The sequence below is a fragment of the Papio anubis genome, chromosome 3, assembly GCF_008728515.1.
Source record: "Papio anubis isolate 15944 chromosome 3, Panubis1.0, whole genome shotgun sequence".
NCBI classification, from domain to species: Eukaryota; Metazoa; Chordata; class Mammalia; order Primates; family Cercopithecidae; genus Papio; species Papio anubis.
The window spans coordinates 163,219,489-163,243,627 of record NC_044978.1 but is presented as its reverse complement, the minus strand read 5'-3'; positions in this window follow the sequence as shown (position 1 = coordinate 163,243,627).

The window sequence follows — 24,139 nt, the reverse complement described above, 5'->3', positions numbered from 1 at the left end:
AAGAACAGGACAGGAATGTTCATGTCATCTACACAGCTGTATTGCCAATTATAAGGCAAACACAAGGATCTATAAGTGCTTACAAATAGGAGAATCAATGATTTTGAACAATAATATTACCTGACAAATAGACATGTCCTATCTTTACCTAACTGCTTTCTAATACACTGCTGTGGCTTAAGGGTAGTACCCAGGCTTTCACTGCAATTTTAGATCACTAATGTAAGAATTGATCTTCAAGTTGTAGATTCAAGGAGGGAAAATTTCTCCTTTACCCTCTGAAGACTTAGTGAAAATGAATTTATGATAGTCAGATTAATAGAAAAAGGCATACAAAATTGATCTAACAGGCAAGGGAGAAATATCATGGGAGAGTGAGTGCTCAATTTTTTTTAAAAAAGAGAAAACCAAATTCTAATTTTCTTTCAGTGTACTTTTTATATTAAGGCTCAATATTAAAACCCTTTAATAAATTCATTTAGCTTGAGTTTGTTTAACCACATAAGATTTTCTTTTACTCTCTTTTATTTTTCCAACTTTTCATATTTAGTTTTACCTACAACAATTTTTCTCCACTTGTTCATTTTGTAACAACATTTAAGTATACTCTACACTAAAAAAAAATGATTTTCCTTAAACAAAATCCATATCTTCATGCATTCCTTACAGCCTTCCTCACCAAAAACACATCCTTGTAAACTGTATGTACAAAATTGTTTTTCTTATTTTTAGTAGTTTTAATTAATTACATTAATTAGAGCTTCAATCTTTAGCAACTGTAAACCAAAAATAAAATTATGAATACCGTTTTATAATTTATAAAAATGTTTCTTAATGGAATAATATTTTTTTAAAAATTGGAACAGAACAAATTTACTAACAGATCTAAATCTTTTTTTGTTTCTTTGTAATAAGAAACCAAAAGTAGATAAACTTAAATCTCCTGTTAATATTTTAGTATTATATATTACTTAGAAATAACCTAGAAATGTGATGAATATCTATCATTAACTCAGCAAAACTAGAAGGGTATATTGCTAAAGTGACTTGGGAAATCTTTTAAGTAAATATCAGTATGATTATCCATGAAAAAAGTATATTTACCAACTTATATCCCATTTACATCTCTTTGATTTATTAATCCTTAAAAATTAGGCTTGGAAATTATTTTACTTTATTTTATTTCATTTATTTTTTATTTCAATCATTTTGAGTAAAAGTGATTTTGGGTTACATGGATGAATTGTACAATAGTGAAGCCTGAGAGTTTAGTGCACCAATCACCCAATGTACTATATACATCATACCCAATATGTAGTTTTTTAATCCCTCAGACCCTTTCTACCCTCCTGACTTTTGAGTCTTCAATGTCCACTATGCCACTCTGCATGCCTTTGCAGACCCACATCTTAGCTCTCACTTGTAAGTGAGAATATATAAGTTTTCCATTCCTAAGTTGCTTCTCTTAGAACAATGGCCTCTAGCTCTATCCAAGTTGCTGCAAAAGACAATATTTCATTCTTTTCTTATAGCTGAGTAGTATTCTATGTATCTATATACCAGGTTTTCTTTATTTCTTCCTTTATTTATTTATTTATTTATTTTGAGACAGAGTCTCACTCTGTCGCCAGGCTGGAGTGTAGTGGTACAATCTCGGCTCACTGCAACCTCCTGAGTTCAAGCGAATCCCCTGCCTCAGCCTCACAAGTAGCTGAAACTACAGGGGCACACCACCATGCCCAGCTAATTTGCATATTTTTAGTAGAGACCAGATTTCACCATGTTGGCCAGGATGGTCTCAATCTCTTGATCTCGTGATCCGCTCGCCTTGGCCTCCCAAAGTGATGGGATCACAGGCGTGAGCAACCACACCTGGCCCACTTTTTATTTATCTACACTTTGGCTGATGGAAACTTAGGTAGTTCCATATCCTTCCAGTTGTAAATTGTGCTGTGATAAACATACACATGCAGGCATTTATATATATATGTATATGGACTTCTTTTTTGGGGGGTAGGTACCCAGTAGTTGGATTGCTGGATTGAATGGTAGATCAGTTTTTAGTTATTTGAGGAATATTCACTCTGTTTTCCATAGAGGTTGTACTAATTACATTCCCACCAACAATATATAGGCATTCCCTTTTCACCATCCATGCCAACATATATTGTTTCCTTGATGTTTTAATGATGGCCACTCTGGATGGGGTAAGGTGTTATCTCATTGCAGTTTTAATTTGCATTTCCCTGATGACTAGATCTGAAGATGTAGTGATGTTGAATTCTTGTTCATATGTTTCTTGGCCATTGTATATCTTCTTTTGAGAACAAACTATTCATGTCATTTGCCTGCTTATTGACGCAATTTTATTTTATTTTATTTTTCTGGCTTGTTTGAGTTCCTTTTAGATTCTGGATATTAATCCTTTGTTGGATGCATATTTTGTAAATACTGTTTCCCATTCTGTGAGTTTTCTGTTTACTCTGATGATTATTTCTATCATCCTACAGAAGCCTTTTAGTTTAATTAAATCCCATTTATGTATTTTTTGTTTTTGTTGCATTTGCTTTTGGGATCTTAGTCATGAATTCCTTGCCTAGGTCAATATCCAGAATAATTTTTCCTAGGTTTTCTTCTAGACATTTTTGGCTTCAGATCTTAGATTTAAGTCTTCAAGCCATCTTGAATTAATTTTTCTATTTGGTAAGAGAGAATGATCCAGTTTCAGTCTTCTATATGTGGCTATCCAGTTTTCCCATATGTTTGAAAAATTTTATCAGACATTAGACACAGTTTAGTCATCTCGTTTTTTTTCTATTGTTATATAACACATGTATATCAGGCAGTTACTATCCAAACAAAAACTACTGAGGTGTTTTGCTGATAATCCAGAAGATAAAATGTTTCTACTAAACCAACAATCTTTAACTCATCTAATTTCCTAAGGATTTATTTAAGTCAAATAAACTTTGAAAAGTATTTGGGCTTAATTATTTAGTTCATACATGCTCATTTTATCTCTATGTCAATTTGGTACCATGTAGATAATATATAAACACACGTATAGAAATAAACATGTAGACACAATATGCAACACACATACACTTGTGCATCCAAAAGCCAAATTAATTAGGTTGCTCAATACAAAAAAAGAGCAAAATTTCAGACCTGAGATGAGCCCATCTGTGTGTCTTGAGACTCTGTAAGGAAGGCAGAAATCCCCAGTAAAGAGGTCAGTGGCACATTTTTTTGTGTGTTCCTCTGTAGGTCTCAGGGTCAGTAGAAGTCTCCTTTAGATCACTTCATGTGATACCCGAGGCTCTGATGTTTTCTCTCAGAAATTTTTTAGTCATTAACCTTCAAATAAAAGAACTAGGGGCTGACAAAGGTGGCAAAAGGAAGGAGAAGCAGAAGTAAATAGAAGAATGGGTCTTAAAGTAACCAGTTTCAGGAGAGTTTAAGTTTCACAAAAAGGCCAATGAAGATCTAGTTAGTAGGAGTTCAAGAAAAAGAAGTCCAGCTGACTTAAAAGTAACTAACAGGAGAAACAGGATTCAAAAGGAAAAAATCAGAGGCCTTTAAAAAATATTGCAGCCTGGATTTCAGCTTTTAATTAAGCGACTTTTGACCATAGAATGCTTAAAACATTTTATCATCAAACTTTAGCCAAGCAAAGAGCAAACTTTCCCATTTACCAGTTTTTTCCCCTGAAATTTGTACCTAGAAGGAATTTTGGATGTGGGTAAGAATGGGTGGGCTTTGGAAGCAGCAGGCCTTCCCCTGGAACCAAGGGACTAGAGCGGGCTGTAAAGCGGGCAGCATCTTTCCCACTGCCTGGGAGGAACCTTCTGCTGACTTGCTCAGAGATTAGGCTCAGGGCAGAGGCAGGAGGCCTGTCTCTCTGGCCCAGTCTGTGGCTAGTCACAAGGGTCTCTCCTATCCACTCCTAAGAAAGACCACATAAAAATCTAATGAACAAAGATGAGAAAGACAGGGCAAAAAGAGCTTCCAGAGTACGATGTCTGTTTTTGTCTCTACTGGTTCCTTTCTTTCTGAGTATATAGCTCCATGTTTACCTCGGGAGAGAAGGTTAAACAAACAAAAAAGTTTCTATCATGCTCTGAATATAAACCAAAGGAGTATATGAACAATGACCTATAAACCAAAACAAATATTCACATACAAGACCGAAGCCCAGAAGCCCTTTGTGATTTTAGCCAGTCTCCAAAGAACAGACAACTGAAGCCCTTCCAAGATCCAGACCTCAAAACAGCTTAAAGGAAGGAAATTTTTAGGAGGCACGGATCGGATACAACACACATTTCTGTCTAGCCATATCCCCAGGGATTCCAACCTTTGAGTTAGTCACCTGCACACAGTTGCCTGACAACCAATGTGCCCCTGATCAATGAAAAACGAAGAGATGAAGAGTTGGTAAGACAAACAGAAAAGCAAAAGATTTTCATGGTAAGAAAAGGATTACTAGTCAAATGGGTACCCCCAAAGAGTCAAGAGTCACACAAATATAAATTCAAAAAGATTTTTACAAATAACTCCAATTAATTCTCACAAATGTTTCTCTCCTGAGCCAAACAAGTTTATATCTCTAAGGGACTTGTTCCCTGGCCAGGAATTGACCCCAGGCAAAAGCACTGACAGTGCAAATCTTAATCACTAGACCACAGATTGAAGCATCGTGTAGCAAATCTCACAGAAAATTCAAAATAAGCAATTGGATCATTCAAAAAAAAAAAATAAATTTACTTTAAATCTGATTTTTGCTTTTCAATCTTGCCAATGAATTTCTTGAAGTAGATATTATATTTCTGCTGTAACTTTTTATAGATACACATCAGACAGCTATTTAAAAGAAAAATTTCTTTTAAATGCAGTTAATTTATTCCAAAGATGACTCAAGCCAGTAAGCCTTTCTCTTAGGAAGGCCTGAGCAAATTACTGATATTGGTAATCTGTGTATTTTCACTTTTTTTCTCAGTCTTGCTAGATGTTTATCAATTTTATTAATCTTTTCAAATAACTGGTTCTTGGTTTTGCTAAATTTTCTACGTTTTAACATTTTCAAGCTCATTAATTTCTGCTTTTACGTTTATTATTCTCTTCCATTGTTTACTTGGGTTTATTTTGTCCTTTGTAAGGTTTTTTTTGGTTTTGTTTTTGCTTTTGGCTTTTGTTTGCCTGGTTTTGCTTAGTATGTTTTTGATAAAGGAGCCAGGGGTTTTTGTTGTTGTTGTTGTTGTTGTTGGTTTGTCTTTTTTCCCTAGGTTTTTGATAAGGAAGCTTAATTACTGATTTGAAACTGCTTTTTTAACCTAATTTTTGAATTTGGTTCCATAAATTTTCTTCTTATCACTGCTTTAGCTGTGTCTAACATATTTTAATAAGCTTTATTTTCTTTCAATTAAATATTCTTTTTAAAATTTTTCTTGGGACTACCTTTTGACCCATGGATTATTTACAAATATACTATTTAGCTTCCAGATGTTTGGAGACTTTAGGCAATAATTCTCTTATTGATTTCTAATTTAATTCCATTGTGGTAAGCAAACACCTTCTGTATAATTTCAGTTAGTTTAAATTTTCAAGATTTATTTCATGGCCCTGGATACAACCATGTGATTCATGAACACTTGAAAATGAGTGTATTTTGCTGTTGTTTCTTTAAAAATATCGAGTAAATACTGTTGGTTGATGGTATTGTTGAGTTCTTCTATACCCTTACTAATTTCTGCCTAGTTTTTCTATAAATTTTTGAGAGAGGGGTGTTGAGGTCTCCAAGTATAATAATGAATGTCTATTTTTTGTTTCAGTTCTGTCAGTTTCTGCCTCATGCATTTTGTGGCTCTGTTGTTTTGCTTGGTGCATATACATTTAAGATTACTGTCTTTTTCATAGGCTTTAACTTTTATCAGTGCATGGATCCTGCTGTCTTTCCAGTAATTTTCTATACACTGAAGACTACTTTGTCTATTATTAGTGTAGCCACTTCTGATTTCCTTCAATTCTTTGCATGATATATCTATTTTTTAAATAGTTGGATCATTTTGCCAATTTTTGTCTTTTAATTGGTGTAACTACATCATTTACATTTAATGTAATTATTAATACGTTAAGCCCTCCATTTCATTTTTAGTTGCTGTTTGTTCTTTCAGCTTCTTGTTTGTTTTTTTTTTCCTGCCTTTCTGTGATTCACTTGAAGTTTGTTAGAATTCTATTGAGATTTAGCAGAAGTGCTTTTGTGTATATTAAAATACTATAGATAAACTATATATAAAACTTTATGTAGCTGTTTCAGCTGTTATTCTAGGCATTCCATTGTGTGTGTGTGTGTTTGTGCATGTGTGTGCATGTATGTGTGTGTATGGTGTTCTATCACAGTCTACTGGTGACGTTATTTTATTACTCAAAAAATCATAATAATTATCTCTCTCTTTAGTTCTCTTTGCCCTCCCCTAGTTATAATATAGTTGTCTTAAATATTTCCTCTGCATATATTTATAGCCACATTTTACACTGTTATAATTTTTGCTTCAACTATCAAAAAAATTAGAAAGCTTGAGAAGAAGGAATTGCTATTATAAACTTTTCTTACCTTATTCTCTCCTCTTCACTGATCTTAAAGAGTTTCTTATTTTACAGTTTCTTAATGTTTAAAGAAACGTTCTCTAGCCATTAATGTAGAATGGATCTGAGACTAGACACATTAATTTTGTTTTATTTTCTCATTTTAGAATATCTTTACTTCCTCTTCATTCCTGAAGAATTTTTTTTGCTGGGTATAGATTTCTGGGTTGACAATCAGTTTCTTCCAGGCTGTGAAAAATATTCATCTAGCTTCCCAGCTTTTTCTCTAATTGTTATTTTTCTAAAGGTAATGTGTCGTTTTTCTCTGGCCACTCTCAAGATATTTTGCCCTTAGTTTTCAAAAGTTTAATTACAATGTATTGTTGCATGGATTTCTTTCTTTTTCTGATTTGTGTTCACTCATCTTCAATCTGTAGATGAAAGTCTTTTGAACAAATTTGAGAAGCTTTCAGTCATTATTTATTGGTATAGTTTTTCAGCCTTGTCCTCTTTCTTATCTTCTGGAACTCCAGTGGCATGGAAGTCAGATCATTTATGATAGTCACATGGTTTCTCAGGATTACCTCATTTTTTTAGTCTATCTTTTCTTTGTTGTACATATTGGGTAGCCTCTAGTATTCTATTTTCCAGCCAACTGATTATCTGCCCTATCCATATTGCTATTGAGCTCCTCCATTGTACTTTTTATTTTAAAAATTTTATCTTTCGGTTATAAGCTTATTTTATAACTTTTATTTCTCTATTGAGACTTTCTCTTTTCAGTTTGTTTTGAGTATTCATAATTGCTTATTAAAGTAGCTTTATGATAGCTGCTTTATAATCTTTGTCAGAAAATTTTAACATTTCTGTTATGTCAGTGTTGCTATCTTTTGATTGTCTTTTTTTCATTCAGTTTGAGATCTTACTGATTTTTGATATGACAAACCATTTTTAAAAGACAACTGGAAATTTCTGTGTCACAAAATTTTCAATCTTATTAAAACTTCTATTTTAGCTGGCTTTCTTTTATATAACTCTGATGAGGAAAGAGGAAGGCATCACCACAGAGGTAGAATTTCAGCTTGGTACTCAGCATTCATTGACACAGAAGTTAGGTAAGTTTCCTCATTACTCCTAGACAGAAATAGGGGATTTGACTCCCATTTTGTCTCCACTGACAGCAGTGGGGCTGCCTTTGTCACCACTGGGTGATGGTGAAAGATCATACTCTACATTAGGTCTCCTTGACACCACCCAGCTAGAGAATGAGAACATTATTGCCAGGCACGAGTAGAAATCCAGGCTCCCACATTACATGCACTAACACGGTGAATGAGGAGCTCGTTACTGGCCAGCAGGAATTGCAATCCGGGCTTTCTACATGACCTTCAAAACCAGCCCAGCAGGGGCATTGGGATTTTGCTAATAGCCTTGAGTGGGTCCCTACTCAGCCTTTGCTGGTAGGATGGGATCAGAGCTTTAGCTAGAATAGAGCAGGTTTTTTCCAAACTTTTTTGTCTTGCTAGGCTGTCCCTTTCCAATTCTTTGTCTAGGGCTTTAGTTGGAAATTTTGACATCTGTGCAAGTTGGTGTTTTTAGTTCACTGGCTTCATTAGCTCTAGGTCAGGATATATGAGGCAAAAGGAAAACCCAGGTAACTGATCACCATGTTATTCTTTAGGTCCTAAGAATCTTGACCAATCAACCATCTTCTCTTATATCTTTCAAAGATGTCTTATGTTTGTTTTATATATAAATATTCCAATATTTATATGTAAAAATATTCTTAGTTGCATTTAGCATGATGATGAGGGAAGTATGTCTACTTCATCTTCTGGAAGCAGAAGTCAAATTAGAAAACTTTAAAAAAAATGATTGCACTTGTAATTGTTTATTTTTTTAAGTTGGTTTCCTTTTTTTTTGAAAACTCAATAGTCCAGTTCATGTGAAAGATTTCCCAGGAAATAACAGAATTACAAAAAGAATATTTGCTACTGTGATTATACAAATGAATGCATTCAAAATGTGCTTAAAATATTGGCATCTGTTCAATCTCCAACTCCCAAAGTCCCAGGAGATGAATAATGTATGTGTGCTTTCAGTTAATACACAGGGGCAGTGTTTGAGCCAGACACATGTAGCACAGTCTTGGGATAGAGGTTAAGACCAAGTAAAACATGGTAGTCACAGGTAGGCAGACAGACTTGGGAGGAGAACAGGCTTGCTAATAGTCTTTTAATTTCATTTCATCTCACTTCATCTTTACAGTAGCCCTAGGAGTCAGGTACTTTTAGTGATTTCAATCTTATAGAAGGAGAAAGAGAAGCTTAAGAATTAAACAATTTTTCCAAATTTTCAGAACTTCTAAGTAAAGGAAACATTGTTCAAAACTTGTGTGTCTGACTCTAATTAATCTCCAGACTCTTAACTATTAGAGATTAGAGATGCTCAGATACAATGACTCTAATATTAGTATTTCAGACTGGGGGATATAGCAATCAGATTCAAGAGTTGTAATGATCTCTAATATCAGTTTAAATGATTCTGCTAAGGGAGGGATTCAAAAAGTAGCTGTGGGTTTTCAATAGACGTACTGAGCCTCAATAAGTGAGATTCTAGCACAAATACAGTGCAGTTATTTGCTGAGAAGCATGACAGCAGCATCAGAAAAAAACAGGCAAGGAGAGAAAAGCCTTAGTTTATAGACTAGGGTCAGAGTAAAAAATTCTGGACCTGTTTGAAAGAATGTCGTGGAGATGTAAGAATTGGTCATGGAACTCACAAGGAGAGGGGAAGCCTGCCCAAGTGACTGTAACATTGACTAATAATCAATAATCATGTTGATAATGATGACTACCAGTTAATGAGTCCCTGCCATATGCCAAGGACTAGGCTAGATACTTAAATATGTTTCAGTAATTGCAACATACTGCAAAAGCTTAGGCTTGAATTAAGTGCACTGGGTTTCCTTTATCATAATGGAATATCCTGAAAGGATATACTTGAGACTTCAGCAAACAGCACCAAAGGCTTTAGAGCCCTTATTAGGAAAAACAACATTTTAAGAAATTCATGAATAAGAGAATGGGCATTTTTTAAGTTTTCTTTTACTATTTTTGATTTTTTTCTTTTTTTGAGATGGAGTCTTGCTCTGTCACCCAGGTTGGAGTGCAGTGGTGTGATCTCGGCTCACTGCAAGCTCCGCCTCCTGGGTTCACACATTCACCTGCTTCAGCCTCCCAAGTAGCTGGGACTACAGGTGCCCGCCACCACGCCCGGCTAATTGTTTTTTGTATTTTTAGTAGAGATGGGGTTTCACCATCTTAGCCAGAATGGTCTCGATCTCCTAACCTCATGATCTGCCTGCCTTGGCCTCCCAAAGTGCTGGGATTACAGCCATGAGCCACCACACCCAGCCTTTATTTTTATTTTTGGGGGGTACACAGTTGGTATATATATTTATGGGGTACATAAAATATTTTGATATGGGCATGCAATTCACAATAGTCACATCGTAGAAAATGTGGTCTCCATCCCCTTATGCATTTATCCTTTGTGTTACAGGAAATCCAATTATACACTTTTAGTAATTTCTAAATGTATAATTAAATTATTATTGACCATAATCACCCTGATGTGCTATCAAATACTAGGTCTTATTCATTCTTTTTTTTAAAATTTCAAAATATTTATTGAACAGAAATACAAACATAAGCCCCAAAGAAAACAATATGACAAAGTTTACATGTAAAAGGTAATTTTCCCCTAATTAATATATTTACTTTGTGTTCATGGCTTACAAAATGACTGATCTTTCCCTTCGATCCCTTTGTACTTTTGTGTATCTAGCAGAAAAGTTCTTAGTCTGGCTATGGGCACACAGAAACTTCCTATTGATGATTATCTTCAAAGGTTTATTTACTTTCCCCAGAATAAATTGGGGGACTGGCACTGTCTGGATCGATCACAGGAAAGATACTCAGGAAGCTCTGATCATCTTGCATTTCACGTTTATGAGCAAAAAGTGGACGCAGCAGCTCTCCAACAGACACTTTGTTGAATGTGTAGATAGGGCACCCATCACTAACATCATAAAAAGAACCTCATACCTATATCCAGGAAAATCCCCACTCTGTGCAACTGGGGACTCACCCAGAGAATAGACAAAGGCATAGTGCTGGCAGCAAAGACCTTTCCTTTGCTAGAACCCCCAGTCCAGAAGCCAAGTTCTGAAGAAATTACAATTCTTTATTACTTATTCATTCTTTCTAACTATTTTTTATACTCATTAACCATGTCCAGCTCACTCCCACGTCTATCTATCCCCACTACCCTTGCCAGCCTCTGGTAACCATGCTTCTACTCTCTATGTCCATGGGTTCAATTGTTTTAATTTTTAGGTTTTAACTTTTAGCTACAGTGCAGCTTAAGTCTGATGTGGCTCTGTTGAGTTTCTGTCTGGGAGATCTATCCAATGCTGAAAGTAGAGTGTCGAAGTCTCCAGCTTGTATTGAGGTCTATTGCTCTCTTTCGCTCTAATACTATTGCTGTATATGTCTAGAAGCTCCAGTGTTAAATGCATATATGTTTATAATTGTTTTGTTCTCTTGCAGAATTCACCACTTTATCATTATATAATGACCTTCTCCTCTCTTATTAACCATTACCTGGTTACCATCTACGTTCACTCAAGGCCCTAGTGCTCTACAGACAGCAGGTAGTGAAGCCAATCAGGTTTGTGTCTTTTCCTTCAGTACAGTGAATTCTTTCAGGCTCTAGGCAGGTCCAGAAATACTGTCTAGGAGCCAGGGATCGAAGTCAAAAACTTTAGAAATTTACTTGACATTCTCTTCTCCCGTGGCTAAGCTGGCATTCAAACCACAATATAAAGCCCTTCCCACTCGTCCTTCTCCTTTCCACAGGCAGAAGAGCGTCTCCGGTGAAGAAGTGTAGCCTTCTTCAGCTACATGGTGACATGGAGCCCGCCATGAGGATCCTGGATGCTCGGCTGCCTCTGATCTGAGGAGCTGCCACAGAAATAACTTCCATTGCCCATAGATGACTCTTCACAAGGCCAGAGTTGGTACTGCTCTCCAAATACCAACTCGAGGCCATTTGAGAACTCCTGCTGTGGAGAAGATGAGGTTTCTCCAGTGAAGAAGCTTTCTCCGGTGGTGTGGTCACCACCACCACCGGCCCAAAGCAGGTTCTGCCAGGCCACTGCTCATATTCACTTAAAGTCCAAGAGCTCTTCAGTCAGCTTGTGGTGAATGCTACCAGGTCTAGTACTCACCCTTCTAACTCAGGGCATAAATGTCTAAGAACTTAGGCCTAGACTTAGGGACCCCAAGAGCCTGCCTGTGGCTCTACCCCACTGTGGCTGATCTGGTGTCCATGGTGCAAGACAAAGTCATCTTTACTTTATCCTCTGCTTTTCTCAAACAGAAGGAGTCCTTCACCATAGCCACCACAGCTGGGAATGTGCTGGGTCACACCCAAAGAGAACATGTCTCAGAACCCAAGCCCACAGTGTACTATTTGGGTATCACCACTGGTTATTCAGGGTCCAAGGGCTCTTTAGTAAGCAGGTGATGAATCCTGCCAAAACTGAGTCCTTCTCTTCAAGGTAACAGGTTCCCTTTTGGCCCAGTGTGTGTCTACAAATGTCATCTGGGAGCCAGGTTTTGGAATGGGGGCCTTAGAGAATGGGCATGTTATCCACCTCCTGTCTCAAGTTAGGACTGGTCCAGAACACAGGCTGCAGCTAAAGCTGCCATTGAACAGATCAGTGACCTATAAGGATTAGAAATAAAGAACTGAGGCATGAAGACTCTCACCTTCACTAGGGATACACAGATTCTTCCAGATCTAAGAGGTGAAAATCAATAAAAGAGAGTATCCCTGTAATCCATCCACCTATCAACCATTAATTCGTCAATTGTTGACTGTCTGATCTATACCTGGACTCATGCTATGTCCTCGGGATACAGAAAAGAACAAAGCAAGCCTGATTTCTCCCTTTATTGAGCTTACTAACACCAGAGCATGCATAACACTATTGATTGATTGGTTAATCTCAGAAAATACTTGACATAGTGGATTGACTGCTTAAATATGGAGGTGTCCCTTGCAACAAGGGGTATAATACAATTGTGTAGCAGAGAGAAAAAAACCTAGCCTAGGGGAACAGAAAGCCTTTCCAGAGGAAGTGACATTTAAACTGATGCCTTGATTTTGAATGGGGTGAGCAGGGTCAGAGTTCAGAAAGTACCAATCAGAGTGAATAACCTGTGCAAAAGCCCTGAATATGGGAGTTGCCCTGCACACTGCAAAAGTTAAAAGAAGGTGGCTGCTCAGCCCTGTGACAACAGAGGCAGGAGAGAATTATCTTAGAGGGGAACACGGAGACGGGCTGGTGGGCAGCATAGGAAGTGTCTGTGAAGTGGCCAGTTCAGTTTAGTTACTTTATGGGTGACGAGAACCTCTCTAACTCTCTGCTGCCTTTTCTGTCTTTATACTAAGCACAAAGAGCGAGGATGTGAAAGGTCCTCGTCTTTATATCTTGAAAACCTCATCTTCTCCACAGCAGGAGTTCTCAAATGGCCTCGAGTTGGTATTTGGAGAGCAGTACCAACTCTGGCCTTGTGAAGAGTCATCTATGAGCAATGGAAGTTATTTCTGTGTCAGCTCCTCTGATCAGAGGCAGCCGAGCATCCAGGATCCTCATGGCGGGCTCCATGTCACCATGCAGCTGAAGAAAAGGGACTTGGAACTCTGCCAGCTACAAGCTCTAGTACTGAGGAGCTAAAGGGTGTGTTTTAAGCTACTTCAAAACCTATGATTTTTTTTTTCTCTTTGAAGCTCATTATGGCACTGAGCCAACTATTAGGAATCCCACTGAAGTCTAACGCCAAAAAGCAGTATAGAAGTATAATTTTTACCCCATTCAAGCATCCTACTTTGGTGAAACCCATCACATTGTAAAACTACAGAATAGCTTATTTCATGTATTCTTTCCCCCACTTATAAGTGAAATTATTTTAGCAAGACTTTTATTTGTGTATTTATGTACAAGGATGGGTGTCACACCTTTGACTGAGTAAATACTGACAATATGCAGCTAGAATAATTAAGTGCACAGGCTTATTTTGTTTATTTCATAAATATTTAAAGATATCAACTTTATAAAGATATCAAATGGGTGAGGCCCATTTCTAGGTGCTAGAGATGCAGTAGAGAAGAGATTCACAAAGTTACCTTTTGTGTAGGGCTTATAATCTATAGTTGAGGCAATAAATAGGTACCAAAAAAAAGGAAATAAAGATAGAGGCAGAGAAAAGAAAGAAAAGAAAGGATGAAAGGAAGGAAAGGAGGGAAGAAGGAAGTGAGGGAAGACATTTCAGGCAGTGATAACTAGGAGAAAAATTAAAAGGATAGTGTGAATAAACCATACTTGGACATGTGTTCTGATTAATTATTACTATGTAACACACTACTCCAAAATTTAGTGGCTTAACACAACATTGTGTTTTGTTTACAGTTGTTGTGGGTTGAGAATTCTGGAAAGATTCAGCTGGATGGTGTGTCTATGAACCACACAGCAGCAGCTGGGGCAGGAAGATTCACTTCCAAAAACCATTCACACGTCTAGCACCTCGGAGTCTCTCAGGGTGTTCATCTCTCTCTCTGTCTCTCTTTCTATATTCACATGGCATTTTATCCTTAAGAGCCGCTCCACGTGGCTTGTGTTTCTCAAAGTATGGCAGTTAAGGGGATTCACACTTGTAGTTACATGGCAACTTGCTTCTTAATGTGAGTAAAATTCGCCAACTTCTTATGGCCAGAGCCTAGAAACTGACTCAACACTTCTACCATATTCTCTTGGTGTGAGCAGTCACAGAACCCACCCAGACTCAAGGAGATGCTATATAAACTCTACCTCTCCAAAGGAGAGGTACCAAAGCATGCGTTGCTATCCTTAATCCACCGCAGGGTCTCCAGCATAATATTGAGTGATCAAGGATGGCTTTCTACCTAGGCAGCATTTGAACTGAGTCCTGAATGGCAAAAAGAAACTAAAATGGTTACTTCTGACAGCAGACTATACTAGGCAGAAATAATAGCAAGTACAAAAACCCTAAAGCATCAAAAATTGATGTATTTAAAAGGAGCAAAAGCTACAGCAGATAGGGCTTGGTGACTGAGAGGGAGATTTTAAGGAGATGAGGGAGGAAAAGTAGTCAATAGACCCTGAACTGAAATTCACATACTATTCTTAGTGTGAGGGAAGACACTGGAAACTTTTGAAATTTGTGTGAACTAATTTACATATTTAAAGGATTATAGAGGTTCAAGAATAGCAGTTGGAAGAGCAGTAAGGGAACTATTACAGTAATCCAATTAGGAGATGATAATGTCTTGGACTAGGTTGGTTCCAGTGGAGATGGATTTGAGATGAATGTAGGTATAAGTATAGATATAGGTGTAAATAAATTAAGCATGGGTAAAGGTGTAGGTGCATATGTAGGTATAGGTACAGACATATATATGTAGATATAGTACAAAGATGGGGTATGTTGCTATAGATGTAAATAGAAACAGAAATTTAGATATAGATATGCAGAGAGAAATAGACACAGATATGGAATTAAAGATAAGGTATATAGATAGAGATAAAGATATACTGTCATTCCTTGGAATAATCAGAGGATTGGTTCCAGAATACCCACATATACCCAAATCTGCACATACTGAAGTCCTGCAGTTGGTCCTGAGGAATCTGTACATAGGAAATTTTGCATCCAGGAAATATTGTATTTTTGATCCATTTTGATTGAAAAAAATTCATGTATAAGTGGACCTGCACAGTTAAAACCCATGCTCTTCAAGGGTTAACCGCACAAATACAGATTTAGATAAAAATAGATCTAGATATCAATATAGAAATTGATATATGTATTTAGGCAAAGGTGGAGACACAAGAACAAGGAGAGATATTTGAGATGGAGACAACAGAATTTGCTAAAGGATTAGTAAAGGGGTGAATATATAAAACAACTCAAGGATAATGTGAGCAACTGGAGGCAGAGCAATGCTGTACTTAGAGTTAAGGGAGACAGATTTATGGATATTATTCCATAAAGAGGTAAAATAAGCCCAAGGAAACTTCTGAAATCTGCAATACTTGAGGGGAAAACGTCTCAAGTTCTGTAGGTACCTACTGATTTTTTTTTCTTTTTCTCTCTCAGATGAGCAGTCTCCCTTGCCTCTATATTTTATCATAGCAGTTCTCACCTCTGAAATATTGTAATGGGCAAAGCATCATAAATTTTGGGGAGAGAAACAGGCCTATATTTAAACCCATTTCTGTAATACATAAGCTGTGGACTGTGGGTAAATTCATTCACTTCTTTAAGCTTAAGTTTCTTCAACTACAAAATGGCAATAACTTTTTCTGTCTCATAGGACTGCTATGAAAATTAAAGGTAAAAAATGTGTATGATTAATTTAGCACCATATCTAGAAATTAGTAGGGCTCAAGAAATGTTACCATCATTTTTCTGATACTCTGGAACTTTTCAAAATCCTACTTGCTCTTCAAGCCCCAACCTTTCTCAGCTGCTTTATGAAACTTTTTCAATCATCTCCATTCCTCATTGTGCTATTCCAAAATTATTTTCATTGAGCTAATGCAATTCCTCAATCAAACTGTAATTTTCTTGAAGGTAGTGATTCACTCTTAAATATCATCCTTTTTCTATAGCATCTAGCCCAAAGCTGAACATTCCATAAGTACTCTGTAAATCCCTATTAATTGATTTCTATTTCTTTCTTTTTGGTGAATTAATTAGTTTTCCACCAAAATATTGAAGGTCCAATGCAAAATTGACTCTAAAATATATTTAATATATAGAGTTCAATGGGTTTTCTTAACTAATATGACAAGGGCTTTTAAAATAATTTTTTTTATTTTCTTATTCTTTTCAGGTGGTTATCATTACTAAACAGAATCTTATAGATGTAAAAATGAAGACCTCTGTAATGAATGATTTTTTTCTATTAAGTTTTCTGAAAGCTAGACAATCAACATCTACAAATTACACTGATGTGTCATACTATTAAATGAATTGTATTAAATTAGAACATTTGTGAATATTGAAAAATTTGTTCAATACTCTTGATATAAAATTTACCTCTGAAAATCGAACCTCTTGAGAAAGATATTGTATATTGCATTTTAAAATGTATTTGTGAAAAATAGTTTGTTTTATTAAAAATGGGAGTACTGGGCAAAGTTACATATTAAAATAACATCTTGTGCTCCTCTCTAACCATGAAAATGTTCTCTGTCTTACACAACCTATAAAGGCATGCTCACCAAAGTTGGTGCTCTTCCTATCACTAGAAAACTTACCACCATTCAGAATGAAACTTTGTTTCCAATTCTGGTTATATGTAAGCAATGATATCTTTGTCAAACATATTTAATGTGAAGAGAGTTTCTCTTCTGGTAGAGTTGTTTTATTGTTTTTGTTTTTGTTTTGTTTTTTTAGACAGGGTCTTGCTCTGTTGCCCAGGCTAGAGTACAGTGGCGTGATTCACAGCTGACTATAGCCTCTACCTTCCAGACACAAGCAATCCTTCCACCTCAGCCTCCTGAGTAAATGGAACTACAGGTGCACCCACAACACCAGGCTAATATTTTTTTTCTGTGTTTTTTGTAGAGACAAGATCTCTACAGAGATCAGACCCAGGCTGATCAGGTACCTCTAAGCTTAACTAATCCTCCCACCTCAGCCTCCTAAAATGCTGGCATTACAAGCATGAGCCACCACACCTGGCCTCTTCTGGTAGAAACTTTACAATGTGTTTGTAAAATTACTTATCTTTGATTTAGGAATCTCTGTTTCTCAGAAATATTTGTTTTATTTCATTATTGTCTTTCCAGTAACTTATTGATCTTAGTATTCAGTGGCTTTCTACATTGAATACTTTTATAAAATAATAATCTTTATTTTAATAACAATATCATGTAAGATATTTCAAATAATGAATAGACTAATATTCCCTTAGTGCGCTGTGCAAATCCTTTTGTTGGCATATTCTTCTTATCAAAATCACAAATAGAGTGTTCTATAACAAACACTACACACAACCACACACACAAAAAATTTATAAAATAAGAAATATTGAGAGTGGCCAAGATGGCCAGCTAGAAGCAACTAGTGTGTGTGGCTGTCATGGAGAGGAATGGAAGGGGTGAGTAGATACAACACCTTCAACTGAAACATCCAGGTACTTACATTGGGACTAATCAAAGAAACAATTTGACACATGGAAAACGAAGAAAAGCAAGACAGGAGGACAGCCCACCCAGGAGCAACACGGAGCCAGGACAACCTCCCCTACCAAGGGAAACAGTGAGTGAATGTGTGACCTGGGAAACCCCACTTCTCCCACAGATCTTTGCAACCCTCAGGTCAGGAGATCTCCTTGTGAACCCACTCCACCAGGGCCTTCAGTCGGACAAACAGAGCTACATGTATTTTTGGCACTCATGGAGACCCTGGGACCTTAGATATCTGGGCTTCGGGCTTCCTGGCAAAAGTAAGTGCAACTCCAGCAAAGTGGGAGGTTAGACCCCTGCATATAACCCAAGGAAAGAGGCTGAATCCAGAGGGCTCATCAGCGACGGCCTGCAGCCCTCACTTCCATGGCGCCTCACAGAATAAGACCCATTGACTTGACATTCCAGCCAGTCAACAGAGCAGCCTTGCACTTCCTAAAAAGGAGCTCCTGGTGGGAAGGGCAGGTGGCCATCTTTACTCTTTGGGCACCTTAGCCTTTCCAACCTTTAGGTTTTGGAGAATCTGAGCTTACCAGGGGTAGAAGGGATCCTCAAGCACAGCACAACTGCTCTACCAGAATGTGGCCAGACTGCTGCTTCAAGCAGGTGCTGGATCTTGTTCCTCCTCACTGGGTGGGACCTTCCAAAAGGGGCCTCCAGCCACCCCTGCCCATGTTCCCCAGCTGACAGAGATTTGAATCCTCCCTGAGACAATGCTCCCAGAGGGAGAGGTGGGCTGCCATCTTTCCCATTTGGGCAACTTAGGCCTTGTAATATTCAGGCTTCAGAGCATCCAAGGTAACTGCAGGCTGAAGTGGACCCCCAGCACAGCATAAATGCTCTACGAAAATGTGGCCAGACTGCTTTGTTAAGCAGGTCAGTGATCCCAATTTTCCTCACTGGGTAGGACTTCCCAACTGGGGTCTCCAGCCACCTGCTACAGGTGCATTTGAGCCAGCAACAGGCCCATACCTCACCTCCCTGGGATGAAGCTCCCAGAGAGAGTGTCAGGCCCCCATCTTTGTTGTTTCTCAGCCTTCACTGGTGATACCTCCAGGTGCTGGGAAATCTGAGGCAACTAGGGACTGGAGTGGGCTCCCAGCATACCACAGCAGCCCCACAGAAAAGTGACCAGACTGCTAGCTGGGTCCTTGTTCCCATATCTCCTCAATGGGCAAGTCCTCCAGGCCTGGGGCCCAGCCACCTGCCACCAGAGCTATTGAGCTAGTACAAATTCACCAACTCCCTGGACAGAGCCTCCAGGGGCAACTGAAAGTCTCTTTGCCACTGCCTCTGCAGTGGAACTGCCCTTACCCTTGCACTAACAAAATAGCAAAGATCTTAAATGCCTTATCCACACCTCCAACAAACTGCAGTCTAACCAAGGAGAGGAGGCCAGTCTGTCTCCCAAGGGTCCCACATATCCCCCACTGCTTGTCACCAGACAGAGAACTCCTGGCTTGGGCCCACTGCACAGAACCTCCACCCAGGGCTGACTGCACTAAGAAATTCCTGTTCTGCATCTCTCTGGGGTGGAGCCCCCAGGAGACAAGCAAACCACTATTGACCACAGTCATTACTAAGGTCCCTCCCTCTGCTGCCTCCAAGTTGGGGAAGGAACATAAACACTGAGATCTCCCCAGAGCTGCAGTGGGCAACCCAGGAATGTCAAGTCATGATCTACTGCCAGCACTCAAGGTAGGAAGGAATGCATGCTTTCAGAACATTGAGAGGCAACATGGCTGCAACTGTGAGGAAACATAAGGGAACCACACAACTGAGCAAGAGTCTACCAACTCACTAATAAGCCTAAGTGCCACCTGCTGGATCACACCCTAAAATTTCAACACCAAAAATACCATGCTAATTTACCCCCCTCTGAAACCAGAGACAGGTAGCTTCAAATAAAGACTCTGCACAAAGCATTGGCCAGGTGAAAACATCCAGAAAATAAGTTGATTGACTATAATCAACCTGCACTGCAGTTAAAGAAACACCCATGCTCAGTTCTCCAACAAGTTCTTAACCAGGTTGGAATGACAGAAATAGAATTCAGAATATGAATAGAAGCAAAGATCGCTGAGATTCAGTAGGATGGCAAAACCCAATCCAAGAGAAATAAGAATCACAATAAATAATACAGGAGCTGAAGGAAGAAAACACCGGTAAAAAAGAAAAAAGAAAAGAAAAAAAAAAGAGCATGACAGCTGAATAACACAATACAGATAACACAATACAGAATAACACAATACAGATAACACAATACAAGAATAACACAATACAAGAGCTGAATATCACAATACAAGAATTTTTGCAATCACGAGTATTAATGGAAGAATAAACCAAGCTGAGGAAAGAATCTCAGAACTTGAAGACTGGTTCCCTGAAATAAGACAGTCAGACAAAAATAAAGAAAAAAAGAAACAAACAAAACCTCCAAAAAGTATGAGATTATGGAAAGAAGCCAAATCTATGAATCATTGGCATTCCTGAAAAAGAAGAGAAGAAAGCAAACAACTTGGAAAATATATTTCAGGATATTGTCCATGACAACTCTCCCATCCTTGCTGGAGAGGCCAACAGTCAAATTTAGAAAATACAGAGAACCCCTCTAAGATCTATGCAAGAACATCCCCAAATTGTCAGATTTTCCAAGACGGACATGAAAGAAAGAATGTTAGAGGCAGCTAGAGAGAAAGGGCGGGTCACCTACAAAGGGAACCCTATCTGGCAAACAGTGCATCTCTCAGCTGAAACCCAACAAGACAGAAGAAATTGAGGGCTAATATTCAAAATTCTTAAAGAAAAAAACATCAACCAAGAATTTCACACCCAGCCAAACTAAGCTACCTAAGTGAAGGAGAAATAAGATCCTTTTCAGATAAGCAAATGTTGAGGGAATTCATTACCACCAGACCTGCCTTACTAGACATCTTGAAAGGGACCTGCTTTACTAGACATCTTGAAAGGAATATTAAATGTAGAAAAAAAATCATGCTACCAGCTAACACAGAAACACACTTAAACACGCAAATCAGTGTCATTATAAAGCAACCTCACAAACAAACCAATGTAATAACCAGCTAACCGCACAATAACAGGATCAAACCCACACATAGTAATACTAACCTTGAGTGTAAACAGGCTAAATGCCCTAATTTAAAGGCACAGAGTGGCAAACTGGATTAAAAAAGCAAGACCGAATGGTATACTGTCTTCAAGAGACCCATCTCACAGGTAATAACACTCATAGACTCAAAATAAAGGGATGGAGGAAAATCTACCAAGCAAATGGAAAACAGAAACATGCAGGGTTTATAATCCTAATTGCAGACAAAATAAAGATTTTTTTTAAAAAGACAAAAAAGGGCATTACATAATGTTAAAGGGTTCAATTAAGACCTAATTGTCCTAAATACATAGGCACCCAACACATTAGCATACAAGTTCATAAAGCAAGTTCTTAGGGACATACAAAGAGACATAGATTCCCACATAGTAATAGTAGGAGATTTCAACACTCCACTGATGGTATTAGACAGATCATTGAGGCAGAAAATTAGCATAGACATTCAGTACTGAAACTCAACATTGGACCACATGGATTTGATAGGCCTTTACAGAACCCTTCACCCCTAAAACAATAAAATATATGTTGTTCTCATCACCACATGACACATACTCTAAAATCGACAACATAATAGGGCATAAAGCAATCCTCAACAAACGTAAAAGAGCCCAATCAAACCAAACAAACTCTTGGACCACATCACAATAAAGGTAGAACTCAAGACTAAGACTATCCCTCAAAACCATGCAATTACATAGAAATCAAACAATATGATCCTGAATAACTGTTGGGTAAATAATGAAATTATAGTAGAAATCATGATGTTATTTGAAATTAATGTGAACAAAGATCCAACATATTAGAATCTCTGGGACATAGCTAAGGAATTGTTAAGAGGGAAATTCATAGCACTAAATGACCACATCACAAAGTTAGAAAGATCTCAAACTAACAACTTAACATGACAAATGAAAGAATTAGAGAAGCAAGAACAAATCAGCCACAAAACTAGCAGAAGATGAGAAGTAACAAAACTCAGAGCTAAAATGAAGGAAATTGAGACGTGGAAAACCACTCAAAAGATAAATCCAGGAGTTGGTTTTTTGGAAACATTAATAAGACAGGCCACTAGCTAGACTAATAAAGAAGAGAAAAAGAGAAGATCCAAATAAACACAATTAGAAATTATGAAGGAAATGTTACTACTGATACCACAGAAATAAAAACAACCATAAAAACTACTACAAATACCTCTATGCACACAAACTCGAAAAGCTGAAAGAAATAGATAAATTCATGGACACACACACCCTCGCAAAACCAAGCCAGGAAGAAAATGATTCCCCAAACATAGCAATAACAAACACCAAAATTAAATCAGTAATAAATAGCCTACCAACCAAAAAAAAAAAAGAAAGGCTCAGGACCTAATAGAGTCACAGCCAACTTCAGTACCATTCCCATAGAAATTATTCCAAAAAATTGACCAGGAAAGACTCCATCCCAACTCATTCTATAAGGCCAGCATTGTCTTCATACCAAAACCTGGCAGAAACACAACAAAAAAAGAAAACTTCAGGCCAATATCCTTGATGAACATTGATTCAGAAATCCTCAACAAAATGCTTGCAAACCAAATCCAGAAGCTCATCAAAAAGCTAATCCACCATGATCAAGTAGGCTTTATCCCTGAAATGCAAAGTTGGTTCAACATACACAATTCAATAAATGTGGTTCATCACAAAAACAGAACTAAAGACAAAAACCACATGATAATAGATGCAGAAAAGGCTTTTGATAAAATTCAATACCTCTTCATGTTAAAAGCTCTGAATAAACTAGGCATTGAAAGAACATTCCTCAAAATAAGTGCCATCTATGAAAAACTCACAGGCAACATTATACTAAATGGGCAAAAACTGGAAGCATTTTCCTTGAAAACAGGCACAAGACAAGGATGCCCTCTCTCACCACTTCTATTCAACATAGCATTGAAAGTCTTAGCCACAGAAATCAGGCAAGAGAGAGAAATAAAGGGCACTCAAATAGAAAACAGGAAGTAAAGCATTCTCTGTTTGTAGACGACATGATTCTATATCTAGAAAACCCCATAGTCTCAGCCCCACAGCTTCTTCAGCTGATAAACAACTTCAGCAAAGTTTCAGGATACAAAATCAATGTACAAAAATCACTAGCATTGCTATACACCACAACAGCCAGACTAAGAGCAAAATCAGAAAGGCAGTCTCATTCACAATTGCCATAAAAATTATAAAATAGCTAGGAATACAGCTAATCAGGGAGGAAAAGATCTCTACGACCAGAATTACAAAACACTGCTCAAAGAAATCAGAGAAGACACAAACAAATGGAGAAATAGCCCATGCTCATGAATAGAAAGAATCAATATCATTAAAATTGCTATACTACACAAAGCAATTTATAGATTCAGTGCTAGTCCTATCAAACTATCAATGGCATTCTTCACAGAACTTGGAAAAATAATTTTAAAATTCATATACAACAAAAAAAGTCTGAATAACCAAGGCAATTCTCAGCAAAAAGAACAAAGCTGGAGGCATCATGTTACCTGACTTCAAACTATACTACAGAGCTACAGTAACCAAAAGAGCATCATACTGGTATAAAACAGTCATATAGACTAGTGAAACAGAATAGAAAGCCCAGAAGCAAGGCCACACATCTACAACCATCTGATCTTCAACAAAGCTGACAAAAACAAGCAATTGGGAAAAGACTCCCTATTCAATAAATTATGTTGGGATAACTGCCTTGCCATATTCAGAAGATTGAAGTTGGACCCGTCCTTACACCACATACAAAAATCAACTTAAGATATGTTAAAAACTTCAAAGTAGAACCCAAAACTAAAAAAAAAACCCTAGAAGACAACATAGGAACTACCCTCCTAGACAAAGATTTCATGACAAAGACACAAGAAGCAATTGCAACAGAAGCACAAATTGACAAGTGGGATCTAATTAAACTTAAAAACTTCTGCACAGCAAAATAAACTATTAACAGAGTAAACAACCAACCTACAGAATGAGAGAATAATTTTTGCAAACTATGTATCTGATGCAGATCTAACATCCAGCATCTATAAGAAGCTTTAACAA